This window comes from Silene latifolia, chromosome 10, assembly GCF_048544455.1.
Source record: "Silene latifolia isolate original U9 population chromosome 10, ASM4854445v1, whole genome shotgun sequence".
NCBI lineage: Eukaryota > Viridiplantae > Streptophyta > Magnoliopsida > Caryophyllales > Caryophyllaceae > Silene > Silene latifolia.
In genome coordinates, this window is record NC_133535.1 from 156,923,642 (window position 1) to 156,937,308 (window position 13,667).

General features: G+C 43.2%; 1 protein-coding gene and 1 non-coding gene across 4 annotated transcripts in view; both read left to right on the plus strand.

The window, feature by feature from the left end:
* The window catches only part of LOC141606516 (uncharacterized), a 28,117-nt gene that overhangs the window by 10,226 nt on the left and 4,224 nt on the right, over positions 1-13,667 (plus strand). The window lies entirely within an intron of this gene.
* Positions 9,701-9,807, plus strand: LOC141610256 (small nucleolar RNA R71). The gene has a single exon (XR_012528159.1). It is a non-coding gene; the product is annotated as a small nucleolar RNA R71 (small nucleolar RNA).

The following is a 13,667-nucleotide window of genomic DNA, read 5'->3' on the forward strand; positions in this document are numbered from 1 at the left end:
GCCATGCAAAAAAATGTGTAAACCCGACTCATCTTTGGAAAAACATCAATTTGCCCTTTTATTTAGCAACGGCTTTTTTTACCCCATTTAAATGAAGAGTAGGGGTGTTGCTTGCCTTTTTTTTTTTTTTTTTTTTTTTTTTTTTTTTTTGACAACAAACAAATATATACAACGCACAACTCATTTTTTTTTTTGGTTTTTCATGACCTTTTTTTTTACTTTTCTATTTTGTTTTTCATTTCTTTTTCAAAACCTCTTATCTATTTACAATGCCGAAAACACCAAGCTTTTGACCCGAGTGGACATGAACATTATCCACCATCATGACCCAAATAACCTCCTACAACACAACTACAAAACCGACCAATTCTTGATTAAGGAAGGGTGGTTATGGGAATGTAGCTATTTTAAGTGGGTTTGCCAAATGAAAAGGCTAAGCTCAAAGGGGTGAATCAAAAAGGGAAACGATGTAGGGAGAAAACATGGCTATTTGGCTATGTGAGGTTCATAAAAACTTTTTTTTTTTTTTTTGCTTCATATCATGTGCACAAAAATGTAATGCAATTTCATGGTCTAAGGACGATGCGACACACTTATGCGTAATGATGTGACACGCCTCGCGAGGAGACCTACTCTCGAACCTAGATGAGGGCGGGGTATGAATGTACCCACCCTAGGAGGCTCTACCCTTACCCTTTGAGTAGCTAAGTCGAGCCAAAGGTCTAGTCTACGCCCCTAGGTCTCACAAGATCGGTCTAGACTCGTTGGTCAAGCCCTCCTTCCTCGGCTAACTAAGAGGCCACGGGTGCGAGTCACGAGGAGGGGAAAGGCACAATTGGGCACATAAGCTCATCATGGGGGTACTTGGTTCCCTCCCTTGACCATGTTCTTTCCCAAAAATTTATTTACAAACTCAATGCAAAAAGAAAGAAATGCAACAAGTATATACATGTGAACAGATGCATGCGGGAATTTAAACAAACATGAAATGAAACGTGCAACAAATTGGCTAAACCTAGCAGCACATCAACACCAACAAATCCAAACGGTCTCCCAAGGAGACACCCAAGGCAACAAAAATTCCCGTTCTCCTTCAAAATACCAAGATACCAAGAAGAAAGAATAGTAAAAGGAGTGAGAGATAGGAAGGATTATACCAAGCGGTCTTCTAGCTCCTTTTTGCCTCAAGTGGTCAATGCGCCATGCCAAAGGTTAGACAAAACATATATATACAATGCAAATTTTTTTTTGAATTTTTCAGAATTTTTTTTTATTTTTAGGCATTTTCTTGAATTTTCTCAAATTTACATGCATATAAAGGTATGAACAAATATAAACAATATTCACAAAGTGGATATTTCCCTCCCCACACTTGAAATGTACATTGTCCTCAATGGACAAAAGCATAGGGAGTGAATAAGAAAATTAAAGTAACATATTTTTGATTTTTTTGATTTTTTTTTTTTTTTGAAATGAAAATAACATATTTTTGTGATTTTTGTTTTTGAAAAATTAAAAAGACATATTTTTGTTGATTTTTGATATAAGAACTCCCTCCCCACACTTATTTATTTACATTACTTCCGAATGGAAATAAATGTGTGGAGGGAATTCAAATTAAAAGCATGTTTTTGTTTTTTTTAGGCCCTCCCCACACTTATTTATAGACATGGGAGGGCAATTTAGTGAAAGAAAATAACATGTTTTTGGTGATTTTTGGTCATTTTTCAATTTTTAGTTGGTTTTTATTTTGAAAATGCAATGCATGCTCTATTCTATATGCAAAATTTAAATGACAATGCAATTTATGCTAAGTGAATGCAATTACTACATGTGACAATATATTACAAAATTGAGATCTAATGCAATCCTATATGATGCAACTAAATGAATTATCAACTAAATGCATGCGAAAAAATTTAAACATGAATGAGAAATTTGGATAAAAGGGAGAGATCGTACTCGTCATTTGGATTGAAAAGGGAGCAAGAAGTGGAGCCCTCATTACTAGGCTCTACTCATAGTCATCATCACCATCACCGTCTCCATCATCATCATTACCATCACCATCACCATCACCTTGAATTGCCCCGAACTCGGAGTCACGAATGAAATCGTCCGTGTTCAAGTGGACATCCGAGCTAAAATCCTCCATGGCTTGGCTCATACCAACAAACATCTCCGGGTGCCCTCCGGCACCACTAGACCCGCCCTCTTGGAAGACTGAAGGGGCACCCCCGAACCACCTCGCGTCATGTCCCTCCCCTTGGGTGGTAGGCGGGGTGGGAAAGACCGGGGCACTAAAATAGTCGGGCCGCAAGTTAATATCTCCGTAGCGGAAGGTCCCATCTTCCGGATGTCCGCCATCCGGGAATAAATAGTAGGAGGGGTGAAGGCCGGAGGGGTGTTTGTATTGGTTCCTCATACAATCATCATAGACCGGGAATTGACCAAGAGAATGGTCATAGTAAATCCGGTCAAGCCTTTGTTGAAGCCCATGCCGCTCACTTGCGGCGTTTGTCATATTAATCTTCATCTCCGCCATGAAGGAAATGAGGTCGGCATGGAGAGGGGGAGATTGTTGTTGTTGTTGACTGGAGGACCCCTCTCCTTGTTGGAAGGGCCCGGGGACAAATGGAGTAGTCGGTGTGGCATACCGCAAGGTAGACCTCGCGGGAATGATGGGTCGGCCACGAGTGTACCGAAGATTAGGGTTAATTTGTTGTGGGATAGAGGGGTCTTCGAGATTTTCAATCTCAAGCAAATAATACTCCGAGTTGGGCACCACTTTCATTTTGTCGGGGTTGGGAAGAGGGATAGAATTTCGATCAACCCCATCCACCCGAATTTGCCAATAGTCTAGGCCATCATTCGGGTGGGTCTTCAACCAACCAAGGTTGTGGTGGATGTAGCTCTTGATAAACATTGTATCACCGATCATATAACGCATGCCACTCAAGTTGACTCTCCGGTTGAGCCGCTTAATCAAATGGGTGATGAGTCCACCCACGACAACGGCCGTATTAGAGGCCGGAGAATTGCTAAGCCTTTGCAATGTGAGGGCCAAATGGTGGGCGATGTCAATTTTGAAGGTAGTTGGGTTGGAACGAAGGTAAGAGCCGAGAATTTCCAATTCCTCCGTTCGGAAATTATGATTTTCCTCTCGGCCAAAGATGGTCCAACCCATGTACCGATGCCAAACCCGAATAGCCGCATTATGGACGGTGTTTGCGGCTCTCTTGACCCCCTTGATATCATCCAAACCCGAAATATCCTTCCATAAGGCCCCATGGTCGAAAGTCTCGGGTGCCTTGTGAGGCGGGCTAGTGTCAAGCCCGAAATGGGATGCAAAGGTCGGGAGGGTCAAGGAGTAGTCCTTGTTCATCAATCGGAAGTGCAAAAAGGCTACTTTTTGGGTTTGGCGGTGCTTGTCAAGACGGAGGGAGCTCAAAAATTCCCAAGTAAGACGGGCATAGGTCCGTTCATGAATTGCATACATCATTTTCATGCCCACCCCATCAAATAATTCAAGAGTAACTTGATCTAATCCTAATTCCCGCATGGATTGTCGATCAATAAATCGGGTTGGGGCAATAGGGCGTTTCTTGAATAAGACAAACTTACCTTTCATCGTGATGGAGGTGAATTGGATATCCGGGAAGTCGGGATCGGAGCTCATGTCGGTCGCCGCCGCCGCTACCGCCTCCGCTTGTTGAAGGGCCAAGTCTCCTCTCCTCACTCTTTTCTTTGGGGCCATGTTTGTGATTTTGATGGTGGGTAAAAGGTTAGGAGGGAGGTTGAGGTGGTTGTTGGTGGTCGAGGTGGTGGTAGGGGGTGGTGGGAGTGGTTGTGAGGGAGGGAGGTTAGGGTTAGAGTGAGAGAAGAGGGAGAAAAGTATTCGAAAAGAATGAAAAGAATAGGTGATTTTCGTGTAAAATGAAGCTTCAGTACTCCCCCCGGTCGGAAGACCGGCCACGGCCACCCTACTGGGAAAACGTACTAACTTGAAATTTTTTAGAATTTCTGAAGACTCCCCGGGTCGGGAAGACCGGCCGCGGCCAAAGACCGGCCGCCGGTCACCCGGCTGGGAGGACACCCTTCTTTCAATTCCTTCAATATATGCATTCCCAGCCGGTGGGCCGGCTGCCGGCCTGCCGGCTGGGACTTCCCTCATAAGCCAACTTGTTGAAAATCCCTCATAAGCGTACCCCCGGTGGACCGGGCCTCTTACTCATCGGACTTCCTTCATCCATTTTGATACATTTCCAATCAGTATACGCACTCCCGGTACCGGTGGACCAGGCTGCCACTACCGCCGGGACTACTCTTCCTTGTGTTTTCGTCAAAATTCCATTAAATTTACAGAACTTCCCACGGTCAAGACCGCCACGGTCACCCTACTGACTCCTTTCATCATGTTTTCTCCAATAAATCCTTATTCCAATTCCCGTCATTTATTGGCCTCGATTTCCGTGTTTTCGACTTTCAAACCCGACTCGGGACGTCGGATAAAGGCCAATAAATGGTCAAACGCTTGTTCATCAAACAAAAACCCCAAATCTTCAACAATCATGGCCGACAACAATCAAATTGACAAGTAGTATCCATCCAAAATTCCTCAAATTCTACCTAAATGCATGATATATACAAAGTTGCATGGGTTGCCTCCCATGTAGCGCCCTTGTTTAATGTCGTAGGCTCGACGGAGTTATGAATAACAATCAATAATTTGGAATAAAGGTGGCGATGGAGCTCACATTCTTGATAATAGGGGTTCCGGCAACATAGTGCTTGAGCCTTTGCCCGTTCACCTTGAAGGGTTGATCCCCATCGGATATTTCAACGGCACCATGTGGAAAGACGCGGACCACGGTGAAGGGTCCCGACCACTTAGACTTGAGCTTTCCCGCAAACAACTTGAACCTTGAGTTAAAGAGGAGAACCAACTCCCCCTCCTTAAACTCTCTCCGAATGATGGCCTTGTCATGAAATCTTTTGGTCCTCTCCTTATACAATCTAGAGCTCTCATAAGCCTCTAGCCTAAATTCTTCAAGCTCGTTGATGTCAAGTAGCCGCTTCTCCCAAGGCGCTTTTCAAGTCAAAGTTAAGGAGGCGGATTGCCCAATGCGCCTTGTGCTCCAACTCAACCGTGAAAATGGCAGGCTTCAGACACCAACCGGAACGGTGAAGTTCCTATTGGTGTTTTGAAGGCGGTCCGGTAAGCCCACAATGCATCATTGAGCTTGGTAGACCAATCTTTCCTTGACCGGCTCACGGTCTTTTCAAGGATCATCTTGATTTCGCGGTTAGAGATTTCGGCTTGGCCGTTAGCTTGTGGGTGATAGGCAAGACTCCGCCTATGTTGCACCCCATGTTTCTTAAGTAGAGCATCAAGAGTCCTTTCCCGGAAATGAGTTCCACGGTCACTAATCACAATTCGTGGAACTCCAAACCGTGGGAATATGATTGTCTCCATGAGTTTGGTCACCGATTTCGCGTCACAAGTCTTTGTTGGGATTGCTTCCACCCATTTGCTCACGTAGTCCACCGCAACAAGGATATACTCATTCCCATTTGATGACGGAAAAGGGCCTTGATAATCAATGCCCCATACATCGAATATCTCCACTTCAAGTATGTAGTTCATTGGCATTTCATGCCTCTTTGAAATGTTACCACTTCTTTGACACTTGTCGCACTTCTTGACATAGGTGGCCACATCATGGAATAGGGAAGGCCAAAAGAATCCACATTGGAGCACCCTTGCGGCGGTTTTTCGCGAACTACCATGCCCTCCACTTGGCATGTCATGGCAATGAGAGATTATGGGTTGGACTTCTTCATTCGGAATACATCTTCTAATTATCCCGTCGGCACAAGCCTTGTAAAGGCATGGTTCCTCCCAAAAATATTGCTTAAGATCGTGAAAGAACTTCTTCTTCTTATGGGAGTCATAACCATGTGGGATGACCCCGGATACCAAGTAATTGACATAATCCGCGTACCAAGGGACATCCATCAAAGCAAGTGCGAACAAATGATCATCCGGCAAGGAGTCATCAATAGGCAATCCATCCTTACCCTTCACATGTGATAGCCGAGAAAGATGATCGGCTACCACATTTTCGACACCTTTCTTGTCTCGAATTTCAATATCAAACTCTTGTAGCAAAAGAATCCACCGAATCAAGCGTGGTTTTGACTCCTTCTTGATTAGCAAGTGCCTCAACGCCGTGTGATCGGTATGCACAATTACCTTAGAGCCCACCAAATAAGAACGAAACTTGTTCATGGCGTATATGACCGCCAAAAGCTCCTTTTCGGTGGTGGTGTAGTGTGATTGAGCTTCATCCAAGGTCTTGCTTGCATAATATATGGCATGGAGTTTACCATTCTTCTTTTGTCCAAGCACCGCTCCCACCGCTACATCACTAGCATCGCACATCAACTCGAAAGGTTCTCCCTAAGTGGGAGGTTGCATAATCGGAGCGGTGATGAGAGCTTCTTTCAACCTATTGAAAGCATCCAAACACTCATTAGTAAATTCAAATGGCACATCTTTTCCAAGCAACAATGTTAAAGGTCGGGCAATCAAAGAAAAATCCTTGATAAATCTCCCTAGAAAAAACCGGCATGCCCAAGAAAACTTCTAATTCCTTTCACATTAGTGGGAGGGGGTAAAGTTTTGATCACTTCTATCTTGGCTTGATCAACTTCCAAGCCTTTACTTGACACTACATGACCCAAAACGACCCCGGATGTCACCATGAAATGACATTTCTCCCAATTCAAGACTAGACCACTCTCTTGACATCTTTTCAAGACCTTACCCAAATTAGCTAGACAACCATCAAATGAGGTGCCTACGACGGAGAAATCGTCCATAAACACCTCCATGATATTCTCAACATATTCAGAAAATATCGCAAGCATGCATCTTTGAAACGTAGCCGGCGCATTGCAAAGCCCAAAGGGCATGCGCCTATAGGCAAAGGTGCCAAATGGGCACGTGAAGGTGGTCTTTTCTTGGTCATTAGGGTGAATCGGGATTTGGAAAAATCCCGAAAACCCATCAAGGTAGCAAAAATGAGAATGTTGGGCAAGTCTTTCCAACATTTGGTCAAGGAAAGGGAGGGGGAAATGGTCTTTCCTAGTTGCCTTGTTAAGGCGCCTATAGTCTATACACATTCTCCACCCGGTTGTGACTCTTGTTGGAATGAGTTCGTTCTTATCATTGGTGACTACCGTGACCCCGCCCTTCTTCGGCACAACATGCACCGGGCTCACCCACGCACTATCGGAGATAGGGTATATTATGCTTGCATCATAGAGCTTCAACACCTCCTTCCTAACCACTTCTTTCATAGCGGGGTTAAGGCGGCGTTGAGGCTCAATGGAAGATGCACTCTCATCCTCCAAATGAATGCGATGGGTGCAAAAAGAAGGGCTAATCCCCTTGATATCATCAATTGAGTACCCAATGACATCCTTGTATTTTTTCACAACATCAAGTAGCTTTTGAAGTTCGGTGTCATTGAGTGCACTATTGACAATAATAGGGTAAGTGTCATTAGGGCCAAGGAAAGCATGTTTAAGAGTAGAAGGAAGAGGTTTCAACTCCACTTGAGGAGGCGTGGATCTCTCCTCCTTTTTACCATCTCCTCTCAAGCTTTCAAATTCTTTGTCCGGGTCTTCTTCAATTGTAGCTTCCATAGCTAAAGCATATTCCCGGTGTTCCTTGCAATCCTTTACCTTGCCCTCAAGGAACCCTTGCAAACCCTTGTCTTCATCAAACTTCTTCATATCAACCCATTCTTCTACCACATCAATCATATAACAAGACTTTTCTTCCGAAGGCTCTTTCATAGCCTTGTTCAAAGAGAATTCAACCTTATCTTTACCCACTTGTAAAGAAAGCTTCCCATTCTTCACATCAATCATGACACCCCCCGTAGCAAGGCAAGGGCGTCCCAATATGATGGGGATATTCGTGTCCTCGGGGATGTCCATTACATAGAAATCACATGGAAATGCAAGTTTTCCCACCTTGAGTGGGACATCCTCCACAAGACCAATTGGGTATCTTACCGACCTATCCGCAAGTTGGAGAGAAACTCTTGTTGGTGAGAGCTCATAACCCTTCAATTTCTTGAAAATTTTTAGAGGCATAAGACTAATGCTTGCCCCCAAATCACACAAAGCCCTCTCAATGTGCACGGTCCCAATCTTACAAGGTATGGAAAAACTCCCCGGGTCTTCAAGCTTTTGAGGAGCCTCATTCATGAGGATTGCACTACACTCCTTGGATAAGTTCACCGTGGTTGTCGGGCTTAAGGAGTTTTTGTTTGAGATGAGCTCCTTCAAGAACTTTCCATAGCTTGGAATCTCCTTTACGGCATCAATGAAAGGCATAGTAATGTTGATACCCTTCATCATATCCATGAACTTCCCATACTTTTGTTCAAGTTTGGCTCTTGCCAACCTTTGTGGAAAGGGAACCGGTGGTACATAAGTTCTTACCACTTGTTGTTGAGGCTCTTCAACCACCCTTGTTGGTTCATCAATCACTTTTGGAGTTTCCACAACAATTTCCACGAGTTCCTCTTCTCCCTCCTTTTCTCCAATTACCTTAGGAGGTTCAACCATAACTTGAGGTTCAATGACATTACCCGGCCTACTACTCTTCCTTTTCTTGACAAATTCCCGGTCTTCCAAATCCCTACCACTCCTCAAGTGGATTGCATTCATGGTTTTCGGATTTTCCTCGGTTTTACCCGGGAATTTCCCTTGGGAGGCTTGTAGTTGGCTCATTTGAGTAGCCAATTGGGAGATTTGGTTGTCCGTCATCCGTTGAGAAGCTTGCATTTGGGTCCTAAGTTGGTTGATGGATGAGGTTGTCTCGTCATGTTTTTGAGTGGAATGGTTGATGAATTGTGTTTGAGTATTGACAAGTTGGTTTTGTGAAGTCATCAATTGTTCCATCATGAGTTCCAAGCTTGACTTTGGTTGGGTGTTTTGTTGGAAAGGTTGGGTGGTTTGTTGGAAAGGTGGGTTGGTTGGTGGGTTGAGTGGTTGAAATTGTTGTTGTCTTGGTTGGAAGGTTCTCCCTTGGAAACCCGGTGGACCTTGGTTGAATGTAGTGTTTTGTTTTTGAGCTTGAAAGTTTGGTTGTTGTGACTTTTGTTGGAAGGTTGGGTTTTGGACATTTTGAGAGCCATAGGAGAAGTTTGGGTGGGCTCTCATTCCGGGGTGATATTGGTTGTTGTTAAATGCTTGCTTGGCCGGACTAGACTCCCATATCCCGTTCACTTGCTCCATACAACTTCCATCTCCAACCACCAAAGGACACTCATTGGGTGGGTGTCCTTGGTCTCCACAAAGCTCACAACTATAGACTTGGTTTCTCATAGAAGAATTGCTAGATGTTTTGCTTGAGCTCATCAAGGCAACTTGTTGCTTAAGCTCTTCTATCATCTCTTTCACTTCCACATTGTTGGCCGATTCGACCGTTGACTTCCCTTTCCTCTTGTGCCTATCATTATTCCAATGAAAGGTACGAGAAGCCATTTCTTCAATAAGCTCTTTCGCCGTCTTGTGATCTATCTTATCCAATGCTCCCTTCCCCGAGCCGAAATCAAGGTTCATCTTCATCTCATTGTTTAACCCTTCATAGAAATTGTTGATGAGCTCATCATCCCCAATACCGTGGTGAGGACATAGCCTTTGGAGGCCCTTGTACCTTTCCCATGCTTCATAAAGGGTCTCATCTTCTTGTTGGGTGAACCCTTGGAGCTCACTCTTGATTCTTGCGGTTCGTTGGGGTGGGAAATACTTGTTGAGAAAAGCCTTAGAGACATCGTCCCAAGTCCGAAGGGAGTCAGGTTCACAACTTTTAAGCCATTCCTTGGCACTTCCCCTCAAAGAGTAAGGGAAAAGCCTAAGGCGTACGACATCCTCCGTCACTCCATTGGCCTTGAACATGTCACAACTATCCAAGAACTCGTTGAGATGTTCGTTGGGGTTTTCGGTGGCTCCCCCTCCGAATTGATTCCCTTGGACAAGTTGAAGCAAGGTGGCTTTCACATCGAAATTGTTAGCTTGAATGGGTGGTTTGACGATACTCGGATTCACCACCTTTTTAGGAGCCAAGTTGTCTCTCATAGGAACCGCGGCCATTGTCACTTCCGTTTCCGGTGTTGCAAAAGGATTTTCGAAAGCTTCAAAGACCCGTGGTTCTTCTTGAAGGTCCTCAATTACTGGATTTTCTTGAGGAATCGGTGTTTCTATAAGTCCTCTTCTACGGAGTGAATTTAGTCTTCTCGCGGTTGCTTCGATCTCGTGGTCAATCGGACGAATTGGTTGACCTCTTCGAGCTCTCCTAACCATGCAAAAAGTCCTACACACTTAAGAGAGGGATTAGTAACAAAAGACTTAGTCTAAACAAGAACGAAAACAATTAATATCTAGCCGAACTCCCCCGTAATCGGCGCCAAAAACTTGATGGTATCAAGCTATACCGCAAGTGCACGATTTTATCGTTGTACACTATTAAGGGTCGATCCCACAAGGAGTTGAAAAGATTACTAATTGTTCTAATCCGATCGTTTAGCTAAGTCGAAAATAAAAGATGAGGTTGTTATACTAATGCTATCTAAAACAAAATGAAATGCAAACTTAACAAAAGCAAGGAAAATAAGCAAGAACGAAGGATAAGTTGTAATTCAAATGATTAAACGGCCTAAGACTCGGTTCTTCCCAAACAATTCGCAATTCCACATAGTTAAATCTCTAGGCCAATCACAAGGGGTAGTTAGGTGAGGAGGTGACGGCTCTAATTCGCCTAAGACCCCCCTCTCGGGTTCGAAATAGGACACTAGCACTACCCACCAACCCCCCTCTCGGGTTCGAAGGTCGGAATCCCTAACTCAATACCCTACTACCCCAAAAACATGCATTTTCCCAAGGTAGTCCGATATTTGCTAAGGTCATTAAGCCCCATCAATTCCCGGGTCATCCCACTCCCTCTCTCGAGGGTCGATTTCAAACGCTAATTTAGAGGTGTCCTACCCCGGTTCTCCCTTTCGGTCTCAACCGAGGTCAACAATAGGGTCAAATCCCGGGTATCCAAATCACAACCTAACCAACTCTCGTTGGTGGTCAAGGGTCGTAAGTCGACACTACCCAAAAGTCAACCCATAAACCAAGTCATTCCTCTAAACTACCCTCACCAATTTCCCCAAATAATTAGCCTTTATGAAATTCAATTAATGAAATTACTCATGTTGGGTCAAACCGAGCCTTAGTGGAAGACTACTCACTAATCATGGTCCTAATTGCAAAATAAACAATAAAGATGGAAACTTTGGTCACAAACATGGTGAGAAGGTGAATCTTACTACTAAACATGCAACAATCCAACAATAGTTGTAAAGAAAGATGATTCAATCTAATAACAAGGGTGATTAAACCTAAAGATGCAATCTTCAACCAAATCAACTCAAAGATTAAGTCTTTGAGGACAACTATCCAAGTATGAACAAATGAAAGAGAAACAAAGGAAAGATGAACAATAAAAAGATGAACAATGATGAAAATAACAACAACAAACAAACAACAACAACAATTTAACATAAACAATCAAACAAGCATGAAAGAAGAACAAAATGTAAACAATTGAAAATAGGGAGAGAATTAATACCAACACAAATGCAAAAGAGGAATTTGGAATAGAAATAATAAAGAAGGAAATCCTTCAATCTTCTTACAAACCCAAATTCAAACCCCAATTAGTTGAAGAACTAACTTAATTAGGGAATGATTAACAAAGAGATTAACAAAGTTTCAAACTTTAAAGGGGAAATATTCTGGATCTAGGGTTGTGTGCAAAAGGGTTTAAGGAGAGGGGTATATATAGGTTACACAAGGATTAGGACCGAAATTGGAAATGGGCTTTGAAACACGTATATGCACTCCCGTGGACGGTCAGCCGGCCACGGTCCTTTGACCGGCTGAGTTTCTGGATTTTTAGTTGAAGTTTTGAAGTCATCAGTGTGCACGGCCGGTCAACCCACCGCCGGCCACACCGACCACTGGGGCACCCTTGACTTCAATCTTGACTTTTGGCCTTTTGGAGGGACTCCCCGGCCGGCTAGCGGCCACGGCATTTGACCTACTGGGAGTTTCTCTAACATTCTTCATTTTCTTTGTCTTCAAGCTCATAGTGTCTTCCCGGCCCGGTTAGCGGCCGCCGGCCACCTTTACTGGGATGCTTCTTCATACTTCTTCCTTCATTTCCTTGTAAATGTACTCCCGGTGGCTAGCCATTCCTACCTACCGTGGGTACTCCTCAAAGATAATTCCCTTCATCTTTCATGCATAGCTTAGAAATCCCGTCTTTCTAGCTTCGTTTCGCCTTCCTGCCCCGCCTCAATTTCTGCAAGGGGGCCAAAGTGTCATAGTAAAGGGAATCGGGACTAGAAACGAGAGTAAAGGGGGTACAAAACCGCCTTAAATGGGGTCGAATATGCATGAAAATAGAGGGAAAAAGAGTGCAAAATGGTCCTATATCACCCCTCAATTCTATATGAATTTTTCCATGATAATTGGGGTTATTTAGCAAACTAATTAGAGATTTAGGGTTCATTTTAAACTATTTTGGTCCAATGAGTAAACGTCAAAGCTTTTACTCCCTCCTATTCACTATAATCTTCCTCTTTTCTTTTTGCACAAGAAATAAGAAAGTTAATTTGGACCACACAAAATACACTAGCCCACATGCAATTGAATTTGGACCACACAAATCAACCCAAAAAAGGAAATAGGGAAGAAAACCCGAATAATCCAAAAAGGGAAATAGGGAAGAATATAATTAATAGGAGGGAGTATTTTTTTCCCAGTTTTTGTATGAAACCGCTAAATTCCCTAGCGGCGTTGCTAAAGTTTACTAAATTTTCACACCCCAAATAGCCAGTAACTCCTGAAGTCTTATATACATACTGAACACCCTAAGCCGCCAAGGAACTTGGTGGCTTTACCCCTTAGCAATTGTCAAAGAACACTGCAAGTCGTATAAATTGTCAAAGAACAATGCAAAGTCGTCAAGAAAGTTGGCGGCTTCATTCCAAGAGTTAAGATCATCTGTCCCATTTTTATGTCCCATCTTGTATTTCATTACCTTAAGATCTTGACACATCACATTTCATAGGATAAAAATAGCAATAATAAATAACAAAGTGTTTATGTGTCATTATCAGAAGTGATGGGACACAAGATGAGACACGAAATGGGACATAGGATCTCCATTGTCATTCCTAACATTTAGAATCAATTTTTAAGCTAGCAAACTAACTACTTAATGGACTGTTATGAAAAATAGTAAAGCCGCTGATCTCTCTAGCAACTTTATATAAAAAGGGGAAAAAAAAGCATACAACAACGACGTGAATTCATTGACTTTAAATAATTTGAAACCAACCCCAAAAGGTTAATTAATTTGCCAAATAGCTTCATTTAGCTAAAAAATTCTCTTTATGTTGCAAAGATTGTAAAGTACCTGTCAGTTTTGAAATAGGCAAGATATTGTCTATGTGACAAAACTACACACACCTTCTAGGCTTAAAACAATAATAGGAGAAATACTTGATGTAATTGGTTCTTAGTATACCAAC